This window comes from Dendropsophus ebraccatus, chromosome 3, assembly GCF_027789765.1.
Source record: "Dendropsophus ebraccatus isolate aDenEbr1 chromosome 3, aDenEbr1.pat, whole genome shotgun sequence".
NCBI lineage: Eukaryota > Metazoa > Chordata > Amphibia > Anura > Hylidae > Dendropsophus > Dendropsophus ebraccatus.
The window spans coordinates 182,870,072-182,882,783 of NC_091456.1; the positions used below are offsets into that span (position 1 = coordinate 182,870,072).

The window sequence follows — 12,712 nt, forward strand, 5'->3', positions numbered from 1 at the left end:
TCCATCAACTCCATCCCTGGTGCCCGAGCGTCACCGCACAGACCGACACATTGGGGGGAGCGGGGGGGGGGGGGGGGGGGGGGGAGGGGAGGTAATGGGCGGCTGGGGGGGGGGGTATTGCATTTTTTATTATATCTTGTAAAAGGAACAGGAGTATACCAGAGAAAGCAAAGCGTATACAATCTATCTGGTGGAAGAAAGATATGTGTCTGTCTATCTATCTATCTATCTATCTATCTATCTATCTATCTATCTATCTATTATCTATCTCCTATATATCTATCTCCTATCTATCTATCTCCTATCTATCTATCTATCTATCTATCTATCTATCTATCTATCATCTATCTATCTCCTATCTATCTATCTCCTATCTATCTATCTCCTATCTATCTCCTATCTATCTCCTATCTATCTATCTATCTATCTATCTATCTATTATCTATCTATCTCCTATCTATCTATCTATCTATCTATCTCCTATCTATCTATCTATCTATCTATCTATCTATCTATCTATCTATCTATTATCTATCTATCTATCTCCTATCTATCTATCTATCTATCTATCTATCTATCTATCTATCTATCTATCTATCTATCTATCTCCTATCTATCTATCTATCTATCTATCTATCTATCTATCTCCTATCTATCTCCTATCTATCTATCTATCTATCTATCTATCTATCTATCTATCTATCTCCTATCTATCTATCTATCTATCTATCTATCTATCTTCTATCTATCTATCTATCTATCTATCTATCTATCTATCTCCTATCTATCTATCTTCTATCTATCTATCTATCTATCTATCTATCTATCTATCTATCTATCTCCTATCTATCTCCTATCTATCTATCTATCTATCTATCTATCTATCTATCTATCTATCATCTCCTATCTATCTATCTATCTATCTATCTATCTATCTATCTCCTATCTATCTATCTATCTTCTATCTATCTATCTTCTATCTATCTATCTATCTCCTATCTATCTATCTATCTATCTATCTCCTATCTATCTATCTCCTATCTATCTATCTATCTTCTATCTATCTTCTATCTATCTATCTATCTATCTATCTCCTATCTATCTATCTATCTATCTATCTATCTATCTATCTCCTATCTATCTATCTATCTATCTATCTATCTATCTATCTATCTCCTATCTATCGATCTATCTATCTATCTATCGATCTATCGATCTATCTATCTATCTCCTATCCATAGAACTAATAATTCTAATGCAATAAATACCTAGATACAATATTGCAGTATGTATTGTAGGGAATTAAATATAACCAGAACAAATTAAAATGATCCTAGTATACATTGTATATACAGTATGTCAGGAGTATATGCCTGGCCATAGGAGCTTACCGCCCATAAACAGTATCCCTGTGTAAAGGATGTGCTGGCCTCTGGTGGACAGAGGAGGCTACTACACTCCCACTCACATATCACATCACATTGTTCTTTCTTTGTGTTTTGTTTATAGATTGGTAAGTACAAATGTAGCAGAGCGGAGCACATAGTGTGATTTTCCTGCAGTCCACATACTCAGCTCTGCTGCATCCGCAGGAGATTTACAGAATCAAGTCATTTTCTCATTTAAAAAGCTCCAACAGACGATGATACCTGTGCTCCATGACTCTTCCCCAAACTGATGGACGCTGCTGGCAATAAATCTGTGCAGCCCCTCCTGTGCCCTCTCTGTTAGTGGCCAATAACTTATTGTCACCCAGCTTTCCCAGAATCAGAAATAAGGAAGAGCCAGGTCAGCTGACTACTTGGTGTCCCATCACAATCCGCCTTTTCAGAGGTAGTGACATCTCTTTTCCCTCCACCCTCCATGCTTTATACTGCAGCTCTGCTTCTTCTGCTTATTACATGTGCAGGGGTCTAAGCTGCTGGTGAATTTTTTTTTACAAAAATTCCATCCATAAACCTGCAGACAAATGCATAGATGGAACCCATTCATAATATTCCCCCGCCCCCCATAGATAATATCCCTGGGGTACTCACCTGAGTGCAGGGCTCCAGTCATACAGCATCTCCTTCCTCTCCCTGCTCTGCCAGCACATAAGTGACGCCATTCATGTGCCAGAGCACAGGGATGGGGGCTCCTCGCTCTGTCATCACTGTCACTGTGCAGCATTTACAGAAAGGAGAGAGAAAAGGAACTGGGGCACTCACCAATCTTCCAAGTTAGTATTCTTTTATTGCATAAGACTCTAATCCATTAGGCGAGGGAGGACAGATGGACTTGCGGGCGCGTACACCCCCCCCCCCCCCCCCCCCCCCCCCCACACCCACCCATCTGTCCTCCCTCACCTAATGGATTAGAGTCTTATGCAATAAAAGAATACTAACTTGGCAGATTGGTGAGTGCCCCAGTTCCTTTTCTCTCTCCTTTCTGTGCGATCCATGCTTTTTAGTCCAAGGAGCAGCTAGCGATGTCCGGGGCAGCTAGCGATACTGGCAGTGCCGACTATACTCTACCCCATACATTTAACTGTGATCGCTTATCAGGGGCGCTCACCGTTAAAGGGGCCAGGGATGTTTTAGGAAGCTGGGCACATGGGGGCTGGGGGGGAGGGGGCGCCCAAAATCATGAACGTTCCATCAGATCCAGGGCAGTTGGGAGGTATGGTGGTAGTAGTAGTAATAGTAGTACAGTTTAGTACATGATGGACAAGTCAGCAGATGTGCGGATGTGTTGGGGTACTAGTAGTAGTAGTAGTATAGGACATGATGAATAAGGTAGGAAATGTGTGGTGTGTAGGGGGAGTAGTAGTAGGAGTAGGAGTATAGAACATGATGAATAAGGTAGGAGATGTGTGGTGTGTAGGGGTAGTAGTAGTAGTATAGGACATGATGAATAAGGCAGGAGATGTGTGGTGTGTAGGGGTGGTGGTAGTAGTAGTATAGGACATGATGAATAAGGTAGGAGATGTGTGGTGTGTAGGGGTAGTAGTAGTAGTATAGGACATGATTAATAAGGTAGGAGATGTGTGGATGTGTTGGGGTAGTAGTAGTAGTATAGGACATGATGAATAAGGTAGGAGATGTGTGGTGTGTAGGGGTAGTAGTAGTAGTATAGGACATGATTAATAAGGTAGGAGATGTGTGGATGTGTTGGGGTAGTAGTAGTAGTATAGGACATGATGAATAAGGTAGGAGATGTGTGGTGTGTAGGGGGAGTAGTAGTAGGAGTAGTAGTATAGGACATGATGGACAAGGCAGGAGATGTGTGGTGTGTAGGGGTAGTAGTAGTATAGGACATGATGAATAAGGTAGGAGATGTGTGGTGTGTAGGGGGAGTAGTAGTAGGAGTATAGAACATGATGGACAAGGCAGGAGATGTGCGGATGTGTAGGGAGAGTAGTAGTAGTCTGGGACATGATGAATAAGGTAGGAGATGTGTGGTGTGTAGGGGTAGTAGTAGTAGTATAGGACATGATGAATAAGGTAGGAGATGTGTGGTGTGTAGGGGTAGTAGTAGTAGTATAGGACATGATGAATAAGGTAGGAGATGTGTGGTGTGTAGGGGTAGTAGTAGTAGTATAGGACATGATGAATAAGGTAGGAGATGTGCGGATGTGTTGGGGTAGTAGTAGTAGTATAGGACATGATGAATAAGGTAGGAGATGTGTGGTGTGTAGGGGGAGTAGTAGTAGGAGTATAGAACATGATGGACAAGGCAGGAGATGTGCGGATGTGTAGGGAGAGTAGTAGTAGTTTGGGACATGATGAATAAGGTAGGAGATGTGTGGTGTGTAGGGGTAGTAGTAGTAGTATAGGACATGATGAATAAGGTAGGAGATGTGTGGTGTGTAGGGGGAGTAGTAGTAGGAGTATAGAACATGATGGACAAGGCAGGAGATGTGTGGTGTGTAGGGAGAGTAGTAGTAGTTTGGGACATGATGAATAAGGTAGGAGATGTGTGGTGTGTAGGTGTAGTAGTAGTAGTATAGGACATGATGAATAAGGTAGGAGATGTGCGGATTTGTTGGGGTAGTAGTAGTAGTATAGGACATGATGAATAAGGTAGGAGATGTGTGGTGTGTAGGGGGAGTAGTAGTAGTAGGAGTAGTAGTATAGGACATGATGGACAAGGCAGGAGATGTGCAGATGTGTTGGGGTAGTAGTAGTAGTAGTAGTAGTAGTACAGTAGTGGTAGTAGTAGTACAGTAGTGGTAGTAGTAGTACAGTAGTGGTAGTATGGGAGATGGTGGATACGGCAGGAGATGTTTGGCTGTGTAGGGGAATAGTAGTAGTAGTAGTAGTACAGTAGTGGTAGTGGTAGTATAGGACATGATGAATAAGGCAGGAGATGTGTGGTGTGTAGGGGGAGTAGTAGTAGTAGGAGTAGTAGTATAGGACATGATGAATAAGGTAGGAGATGTGTGGTGTGTAGGGGTAGTAGTAGTAGTATAGGACATGATGAATAAGGTAGGAGATGTGTGGTGTGTAGGGGGAGTAGTAGTAGGAGTATAGAATATGATGGACAAGGCAGGAGATGTGCGGATGTGTTGGGGTAGTAGTAGTAGTATAGGACATGATGAATAAGGTAGGAGATGTGTGGTGTGTAGGGGGAGTAGTAGTATGAGTAGTAGTTTGGGACATGATGAATAAGGTAGGAGATGTGTGGTGTGTAGGGGGAGTAGTAGTAGTAGTATAGGACACGATGAATAAGGTAGGAGATGTGTGGTGTGTAGGGGGAGTAGTAGTAGTATAGGACATGATGAATAAGGTAGGAGATGTGTGGTGTGTAGGGGTAGTAGTAGTAGTATAGGACATGATGAATAAGGTAGGAGATGTGTGATGTGTAGGGGGAGTAGTAGTATAGAACATGATGGACAAGGCAGGAGATGTGCGGCTTTGTAGGGATAGTAGTAGTAGTATAGGACATGATGAATAAGGGTGGGTTCACACTGCGTTTTTGCAATCCGTTTAACGGATCCGTTTTTTTTTTAATGGACAAAAAAAATAGTGTCAGCTATGTGAAGTCAATGGAAAAACGGATCAAAACGGATGCACACAAATGCATCCGTTTTTTGCAATCTGTTTTTCATCCGTTTTTTGCAAAAAAAACGGATTGCAAAAACGCAGTGTGAACCCAGCCTAAGACAGAAGATGTGCAGCTGTTTAGGGGAGTACTCGTATTAATACAGTAGTAATAGTAGTAGTAGTAGTAGTACAGTATAGAACATGATGAACAGGGCAGAAGATGTGCGGCTGTGTAGGGTGAGTAGTAGTAGTAGTAGTAGTAGTACAGTAGTGGTAGTAGTAGTACAGTAGTGGTAGTATGGGAGATGGTGGATACGGCAGGAGATGTTTGGCTGTGTAGGGGAATAGTAGTAGTAGTAGTACAGTAGTGGTAGTATGGGAGATGGTGGATACGGCAGGAGATGTTTGGCTGTGTAGGGGGAGTAGTAGTAGTAGTAGGAGCAGGGGCGGTCTTGGCATTTCTGGGGCCCCAAGCGAAGTTATGTCTGGGGCCCCCCCCCTCGACCAGCGTTCCAAAACAATAGACCGCTGTGTGTTGCCCCCAGTAGTTTATACCCCTTGTGCGCTACCGCCAGTAATATATACTCCTTGTGTGCTTCCCCAATAGTATATACCCTTTGTGTCCTGCCCCCAGTAGTATATACCCCTTGTTTGTTTCCCCCAGTAGTATATAGACCCCTGTGTGTTTTCCCCCAGTAATATATAGCACCCCGTGTGCTCCCATAGAAGTATATAGACCTCCTGTGTGCTGCCCCAGTTGTATATAGACCCCATGTGTGCTGCCCCCAGTTGTATATACCCCTGTGTGCTGCCCCACTAGTATATAGGCCCCCTGTGTGCTCCCTCAGGGGTATTTAGCCCTCCTGTGTGCTCCCCCACTTGGATATAGACCCCTGTGTGCTCCTCCAGTAGTATATAAACCCCCTGTGTGGTTCCCCCAGTAGTATATAGACCCCCTGTGTGCCCCACCAGTATTATATAAACCCCTTGTGTGCTGCCCCAGTAGTATACAGACCCCTGTGTGCTCCCCCAGTTATATATAGACCACCTGTGTGCCTCACAAGTAGTATATAGACCCCCTGTATGTTCCCCCAGTAGTAAATAGACCCCCTGTGTGCCCCACCAGTAGTATATAGACCCCTGTGTGCTCCCCCAGTAGTATATAGCCCCCCTGTGTGCTCCCCCACTTGGATATAGACCTCCTGTGTGCTTTCCAAGTTGTATATAGACCCCATTCTGCTGCCCCAAGCAGTATATAGGCCCCCTGTGTGCTGCCCCCAGTAGTATATAGACCCCTCTGTAAAGCCTCAGTAGTCTATAGCCCCCCTGTGTGTTCCCCCTGTTATATAGCCCCCCTGTGTGCTCCCCCCATTTATATAGACCCCCGATGTGCGCTCCCCCAGTTAAACAGACCCCTGTGTGCTCCCCCTCCCATATAGTATAAAACACTTAAACAAACACTTATACTCACCTGGGTCCGGGCGTCTCCTCTTCTCTTCACTCTTGTGGCCGAAGGAAGGGTTTTCCGTGCGATCACAAGAGGCCGCACTCCCCTTGTCCTGGCGCCGATGCTCCAGTGATGTCACTGGAGAGCCGGCACAACAAGGACAAAGCTGCCACTTGTGACCACAGGGAAAACCCTTCCTGCGGCCACAAGAGTGACTGACAGGAAGGGGGCCAATGTCTCCCACCCTGTCAGTGCTCCTGCATGTAACTATGAGCGCACATTACGAGTGCTCATAGTTACAGTTCAGATGGCAGCAGCGAGCGGGACAGCGGCCCTGTCCAGCGGTCTTGAGCACAAGAGCAGGGCATGGGGGCCCCCTTGGATGTTGGGGGCCCCAAGCGATCGCTTGGTGTGCTTGGTGCCAAAGACCGCCACTGAGTAGGCGTAGTTATAGAACATGTAATAGAACATGATGTTACAGTATATGGAATATGTCAGTTCTATAGAAATGAATAAAACTAAGGTAATTGTTCCCAGCCATGTAAGGCTTTAAAACTAGAGAAACAGAGGCGACTCCTGGGCCGGTTCCTGGCGGTGACCCGGTAAGCGGCCATTAGATGTGAAGGTGACCGAGCCAAGGCCGGGGCTATAGACTGTAGTGAGTGTAGAGCGGAGCTGGTGGCCTCATCCGCTGTGAGATGTGAGCATTAAATCTGGGCCTTCTCCTGGTTTCCGCCCGGCTCAGCACTTTCTTTGGGTTATTGTTGTGTGTGAATGCCTAATTAATTACAACAGTAAACGGCGGATTCTTTAATCACGGCCATCGGCCGTCCTAATCAATCTTAATAATATGGACCGCGCGCTATGGCGCCCATGAATTTTAATCTACATAAATTTTGCAAGCTTGTTGCATGAAATGATACGATTGCGGAGTCAGATTGACTAAAGCGTGGACGGGGGGAAGAAGGAAAAAAAAAAAACTTAAATTGGATTGAAGAAGGTAAACCGCGTCTCGGGCCGAGGCTTTATTGCCGGACCGGTGACCTTGGAGGCTGGTGAAGGTCGCCTATAACAATGCAGATGTGTCTTGTCCGCGCGCTCATTTATTTGACCTATAAACAGAGGCATTGCATAAAATTCTGCGTAAAATCCGTCGGTGCCGGCGCGTTTCGAGGCACATTGCTCATTCAGGTTAAAATATATAGCTTGTTAAAGTGAATGTCACATAGGAATATATTACACCGAGCAGAAATGGGGGCTCGCTTGACCTACATCACGTCCTTGAAGCCGGCGGAGTTGGTCAGGGATTCGTCTTTGATTTTTTTTTTTTTTTGATGTGCCTCTTGCTTGTTCGATGCTCTTTGTGCGCTCCTTGGAGAAATTAAGGAAATGTGTATTTTTCAGACTATGCAAATGAAGACCTGATCCTCATCGAGCGGCCAGACAATGTCGGTGGTAGGGATGCGTTAGAATAGGTCAGATTTCAACCCAAAAATTTAAAAATATCACCTCTCCCCCCTTGAGTTATCATTGTTATGAATTCTATTCGGTTGGTTCTTAGTCATATGTATTGGGACTGAGACAATAAAAAAGCTCCCATAGGGGGCAGCACTGAGTTTCCTCAGATTCTGCCTAATATAATTCTGGAAAAACAGGATTTTTTTTTTTTTTTTAAATAATTTGTAACAATACCTACTTTTTATTTTATTTTTTTCAAAAACAGCGCCGCCCCTGTCCTCAGGTTGTGTGCGGTATTACCGTCCTACTTCAAAGGAACTGAGCTGTAAAAAGCCCAAACCCGACCTGAGGATAGGAATGGTGCCATGTTTTTCTTAGCCTGGATAACCCCTTTTAAAAAAAAAAAACTCTCTAATTCTGCATATGAATAAGAATGTTTTATCAGTCATTGACAGCAAGCAGTGGTTTTATTTAAAGAGGTAGTTCACAAAAAAAAATTAAAAAAAATATTTCAAATCAACTGCTGCCAGAAAGTGCCTGTGATTTGTAATTTACTACTATTTAAAAATTTCCAGTCTTCCAGTACTTATCAGCTGCTGTATGTCCTGCAGGAAGTGGTTTATTGTTTCCAGTCTGACACAGTGCTCTCTGCTGCCACCTCTGTCCATGTCAGGAACAACCCCCCCATAGAAAACATCTCCTGCTCTCTAGACTGGAAAGAATATACCACTTTCTGCAGGGCATACAGCAGCTGATATGTATGGGAAGACTGGAGATTTTCAATAGAAGTAAATGACAAATCTCTAACTCTTTCTGACACCAGTTGATTTGAAAGAAAAAATGTTTTTTGTAAACAATCCCTTTAAGTACAACCTCTGTTTGCTGTCAGTGACTGATAACATTCTTATTCATGTGCAGAATCTGAAGATCTATATAGACCTAAGGCCACAGGCTGAGACAGATTAGCTGCACAGATACATTGTAACGAAACTGTCAGGATAGAAGAGAGCTGTGAGTGGCTGATGTATGTAGCTCACAGAGGATTGTCTAGAATGGGCTGTGATGTAACATGCAGATGTGAGAAGTATTTAAAGTGTCACTGTCAATTTTTTTTACAGAAATCATTAGTACAGGTGATTTTAAGAAACATTGTTGGGTTTATTAGCAAAAAAAATGCATTTTTATCATGAAAAGGCAGTTTGAATCTCTCCCCCCGTCTTCATGGTTCTCTATGGAGAGGGGAGGGGTGGAGGGAGATGAGGCACCAAAATAGGATAACAAAGAGTTAATTTACAACTACATCACCGGGCTATCTCCTCTGAAGTCAGTACTGACCTCTGAATACCGGCTTTCACACAGGTCCCGCTGTGCAATCCTTTGTTCTCTGGTCTCTGCTGGCGACTAATCTCCCCCCTTCCCCCTCCCCTCTCCATAGGTTACACAGGGCCCGACTGATGTAAAAGTCGAGATTTCCTGATAATGAGCAGTGAATGAGAGAGAGAGGAGGGAGGGGGGGGGGGCTGGGGAAAGTCTTTTTGAATGCAGAGAATGGCAGATTTGCCTAATAAACCCAATTACAAAGTTTCTTAAAATCGCCTGGACTACTGATTTCTGCAAAAAATAAAAAATCAATATGACAATGACACTTTAAGGGGTAGTCTGATAGCGATACTGATCACAAGATTGCTGAAGATTAAAGGTGAAAAATAATGTTTTCAAATCAACTGGTGTCAAAGTTATATAGATTTGTAATTTACTTTTATTTAAAAAAAAAAAATCTCCAGTCTTTGTAATTTACTTCTATTTAAAAATTTCCAGTCTTCCAGTACTTATCAGCTGCTGTATGTCATGCAGGAAGTGGTGTGTTCTTTCCAGTCTGACACAGTGCTCTCTGCTTCCACCTCTGTCCATGTCAGGAACTGTCCCCATAGAAAACCTCTCCTGCAGAGAGCACCGTGTCAGACTGGAAAGAATACACTACTTCCCGCAGAGCATACAGCAGCTGATACGTACTGGAAGACTGGAGATTTTTAAATAGAAGTAAATTACAAATCTGTATAACTTTCTGACACCAGTTGATTTGAAAGAAAAAAAAAATTGCCGGTATACCCCTTTAAATAGGATTTGCATGTAGACAATCACATCTATTGACTCCTATTTGGAGGAGTTTTGAGAGTCACTCGATATCATTTATCTAGTCCCTTTTAGTCGGATAATGCTTCTCCTCCTCCTCCTCTCCGAGCAGATGACATCTGTAACCAATGATCCAATAAGTTTTTCTCCAATGTGACATATGTTCATCATTACCAGCAGGATGCATAATATTTGCCTCTATATATAGATAGAACTTTTTTTTTTTTTTCCTTCCATACATCACATGAGAGATAAGCGTTTATCTGTTATTAAAGCCGTCCTCCGATGATTGAATCAGCTCCGACTTCAAGGGCGTTTAATGGAGCCGCTTCCTTCATGAAGAATGTTATCAATATGTTACCCTTGTGTGCGCCCCTCGTATTACCTCCCCCCTATAATGTGTCACTCCGGAATACGTCTGTCCTCTTCCCACCCCGCCAGACTCTCCGATTATCCGTATGTTTCATGTCATTTATATTTCGAGTGACTTAAAGTGGAACTAACAACAAAAATGACTCTTTTTAAAGGGGTACTCCAGCAAAGATTTTTTTTTATTATTATTTCAAATCAACTGGTTTCAGAAAGTTATATAAATTTCTAATTTACTTTTATTTAAAAATCTCAAATCTTCCCTGACTTATCAGCTGCTATATGTCCTGCAGGAAGTGGTATATTCTCTCCAGTCTGACACTGCTCTCTGCTGCCATCTCTGTCCATGTCAGGAACTGTCCAGAGCAGCAGCAAATACCCATAGAAAACCTCTCCTGCTCTGGACAGGTGGCAGCAGAGAGCAGTGTATCATGCGCCACCTCCTGCAGGACATGCAGCAGCTGATAAGTATTGGAAAACTGGAGATTTTTGAATAGAAGTAAATTACAAATCTATATAACTTACTGAAACCAGTTGATTTGAAATAAAAAAAAAAAATTGCCGGAGTTCCCCTTTAACTCCATGTAAGAGGTACAGTATATAGTCCATACCTTGATGAAAAGTCCCTGGTTTCCACCTAAATCCCCATGTCTTTTTTTTTCTTCCTTCTTTAGGGTCTCATATATAGATCATTGTGGATAATCTCCTCCATTGGCTTCCACAAGTGTCTGCTTGGCTCCTAACGTTGTAATAGAACCCGTCATCTCTCTTATTTTGTGTCTCAGTGCTTTGCATTGTCTATGGTGGTGTTTAGTAAGCCGTGTCGTACCATGATCTGTGTTTGAAGCTGTGTGCGTATCTCGGAGAATGCGAGTGACGTTTCCGTGTACTTCAGATGCTGAGAGAGACACTGTAGTGTGGGTGGATGGGAGAGGATGTTAGTCTATAGCTTTTTATGGGCAGCCATCAGGAACTTCTTTCTCAAAGGGATCTGTACAGTGCTGAGTATATTGAGAGCAAAACATCGCATGTCCAGGGAGGGTATCATCAGCCAAATGATACCGCCATACCGTTACACAAGTAACTATACAGTACTATACAGTGCAATAATAACTATACAATACTATACAGTGCATTAATAACTATACAGTACTATACAGTGCAACTAACAACATACACTGCAATAATAACTATACAGTACTATACAGTGCAATAATAACTATACAGTACTATACAGTGCAACTAACAACATACACTGCAATAATAACTATACAGTACTATACAGTGCATTAATAACTATACAATACTATACAGTGCAACTAACAACATACACTGCAATAATAACTATACAGTACTATACAGTGCAATAATAACTATACAGTACTATACAGTGCAACTAACAACATACACTGCAATAACTATACAGTGCAATAATAACTATACCGTACTATACAGTGCAATAATAACTTTACAATACTATACAGTGTATTAATAACTATACAGTACTATACAGTGCAACTAACAACATACACTGCAATAATTATACAGTACAATACAGTGCAGTAATAACTATACAGTACTATACAGTGCAACTAACTTACACTGCAAACACAATACTGTAGTGTTCAAATAATACTGTACAGTACCTAAATATCTACTACCGTACAGTGTTGACATTATATTAGCATACAGGAGCCAAATCATACTAGCATAGAGTGCTCAACTATAACCAACATATAGCATATAATACTACAATTGATTGCTCAGATATTACCAACAAACAGTGACCAAATAACATCACCATAGCATGCTCAAATAATGCCGCCATAGAATGCTTAGGTAATACCATTATACAGTGACCAAATGATACCACCATAAAGTGATCAATAATACTGTCCTACAGTGCTCAAATAATACCAACATACTGTGACCAAATTATACTGCCATAGAGGGCTGAAATAATACTAACATACTGTGACCAAATAATACTGCCATCGAGGGCTGAAATAATACCAACATAGTGAGTAAATAATAACACCACAAGGTTGTCAAATAATACCAGTGCTCAAATAATATTGTCCCACCGAGCTCAAATAATACCAGCATACAGTGACTTAATAATATTACCATAGAGTGCTCAAATAATAACATAGACTCATAGAGCAGGTAAATAATATCAATAGACAGAGACCAAATAGTAACACCATAGAGTGCTCAAATAATAATGTCCTATAGTGCTCAAATAATACCACCATACAGTGCTCAAATAATAATACCACCA

The 12,712-nt window shown here is 42.2% G+C and overlaps 1 protein-coding gene across 12 annotated transcripts in view; it reads left to right on the forward strand.

The window, feature by feature from the left end:
- CELF4 (CUGBP Elav-like family member 4) overlaps positions 1 to 12,712 on the forward strand; it is a 911,277-nt gene that overhangs the window by 825,300 nt on the left and 73,265 nt on the right. The window lies entirely within an intron of this gene.